We start from the raw sequence: 2,391 nt of genomic DNA, 5'->3' as shown, positions 1-2,391 counted from the left end.
TGTTGAGGTGTTCGTAGAGCCACGATGAGTTTCTTCCGAGGCGCTTCCAGCCACTGTCCAGCCCTTTGGCGTCTTCAAAGGCCTTTACAGGAGAGTAGTGGCATCTTTGGCGTCTTCAAAGGCCTTTACAGGGGAATAGTGGCATCTGAACTCGTCCAGGTCATGCAGCGTCCTCAGCATGACTTCTCTATCCAAATGTATAGCAGTATAATTCATTCTTATATCTTATATTAGTTACATCATTGCAATATCTCTATATCTTCTCTGTTCCGTCTTTTGAAAAATTGAAAATGAGAGTAAAGGATTTCCGGCCTTTTGCTCCCTCCCCTTTTAGTCGCCTTGTACGACACGCAGGGAATACGTGGCAAGTATTCTTTCTTCCCTATCCCCAGGGATAACAGCATCTGGTGTTCCCAGACGGTCACCCATCCAAGTACTAACCAGACCCAACGTTGCTTAACTTTTCTGATCGGACGATATTCATATATATATATATATATATATATATATATATATATATATATATATATATATATATATATATATATATATATATATATATGTATATATATATATATATATATATATATATATATATATATATATATATAAGACTGAAAACAATGAATTTACCAGATAACAAAAATGGAGGCGCCGGGGTTTGAACCCGGGTCCTCTCGCATGCCAAGCGAGTGCTCTACCACTGAGCTACGCCCCCCAGAACATATTTTGTGACATAGTATTATATGAAGCACTGAGATTACCACGGCAAAATAGTGTTTGACCGACTGTTGCCGACTAGCCGGCAAAATAACCACAGGGTAAATCTCCATGTTGCTGTCGTGTTTTCCTCTCAATTTTCCACGAAGAAATGTTTTACTTTTTTATTGTCGTTGCAATAGACTGGAACTAAGCAATAGACTGGAACTAAGCAATAGACTGGAACTAAGCAATAGACTGGAACTAAGCAATAGACTGGAACAAAGCAATAGACTGGAACTAAGCAATAGACTGGAACTAAGCTGACCTGGTATAAGGTCAGAGCCCTCATTATCATCCCTGCTAACTACCGGAAGCAGATTAAGTCGTTCCACAACCGATGTCCGGCCCATGTTAACTCTGATGTGCCCAGCAGTTGGAGGAGGATCGCCAGAAGCTTCTGGAAGATTTCAAGGACGTCTTGGTGGACCTGACCCTTTTAGATAAGGTCGAAAACCCCAATTTATTGTGAAGATCTTCACTATAACGTTGGACGAACATACTGAATGTTGCACACATGTGATGCGGACAAAATGAAAAAAGAAAAAGACAAAAATTATGTCTGGTGTGGGTCTCGAACCCACGACCTTGAGTGTGTCAGACTCACGCTCTACCACTGAGCTAACCAGACAACAGAAAATACGTCTGTTTCTTCAATTTGAATTAATGAAAATCTTTGCGAGGCAGCGTTTAGAAAAGAGAGATGTCTTTGACGAAATTTATTTGTTTGGCTCCTTCTTCTGTTCCTCATTATCGAAAGTAAACATACTGAAGGAGATATATATATATATATATATATATATATATATATATATATATATATATATATATATATATATATATATATATATATATATATATATATATATATATTGGAAAGGATCACAATTTTGCACGTGATCAAGTATATTCTTATGAGTCCACGGGTAAAATAAACACGATAAGTTCCCAAGTGCACTTTCGTCTAAAACTCACATCATCAGGGAAGACACAAGAGAGAAATATAACAGTCAGTTTATATACAACGAAGAGACGTAGCTAGTACGCCATATGGTAAACATGTGATTGTCCAAGACAGACAACAAGCGTATCATAAACTTATTATGTGGACAAGAAAGTGAATTGTTTACAAATTTTATCAACAAAAAAAAAAGTTATCCAATTTGTGTAGACAATCACTAATATTGACTATAATTCTTTGTTTATTCAGTAATAGAATATTCAATGATATTTCTGGTGGTACTGGAGTTAGAGTTGATAACTGAGATGGCATTATTAACTCTAATTCCAGTACCACGAGAAATATCATTGAATCTTCTATTATTAGATACACAAAGAAGTATAAACCTTAAGGAAAACAACATGGCGGTCAAAAATAAGCTACAGGAATGAAGTTTATGAATGGAATATTAGTGAGACGATCCAAATGACGAATGAATGAGAGCGTAGTCAACATACAATATAAAAGTACATATTATGAATGGCAGCCAGGCAAGTAACGGCCCAACTGAATGGAAGGATTTAAAAGTTCGCGTTATATGACGAATTTTGATAGATTATCCAAATTTCCATTCCAGTTATGAAACTTAATGGTTGTGTTCAGTTCTAGAGACAAAGTTAAAAGGTTTGTGT

At 36.4% G+C, this 2,391-nt stretch overlaps 2 non-coding genes across 2 annotated transcripts; both read right to left on the bottom strand.

The window, feature by feature from the left end:
* Positions 1-646: 646 nt before the first annotated feature.
* TRNAA-GGC (transfer RNA alanine (anticodon GGC)) lies at positions 647-718 on the bottom strand. The gene has a single exon. It is a non-coding gene; the product is annotated as a tRNA-Ala (tRNA).
* Positions 719-1,318: 600 nt separating this feature from the next.
* Positions 1,319-1,390, bottom strand: TRNAV-GAC (transfer RNA valine (anticodon GAC)). The gene has a single exon. It is a non-coding gene; the product is annotated as a tRNA-Val (tRNA).
* Between the last annotated feature and the right edge of the window lie 1,001 nt (positions 1,391-2,391).

The sequence above is a fragment of the Panulirus ornatus genome, chromosome 42 (assembly GCF_036320965.1).
Source record: "Panulirus ornatus isolate Po-2019 chromosome 42, ASM3632096v1, whole genome shotgun sequence".
NCBI classification, from domain to species: domain Eukaryota; kingdom Metazoa; phylum Arthropoda; class Malacostraca; order Decapoda; family Palinuridae; genus Panulirus; species Panulirus ornatus.
Note: the sequence above shows the minus strand (reverse complement) of the source record. Positions and strands in the feature narration are given on the sequence as shown.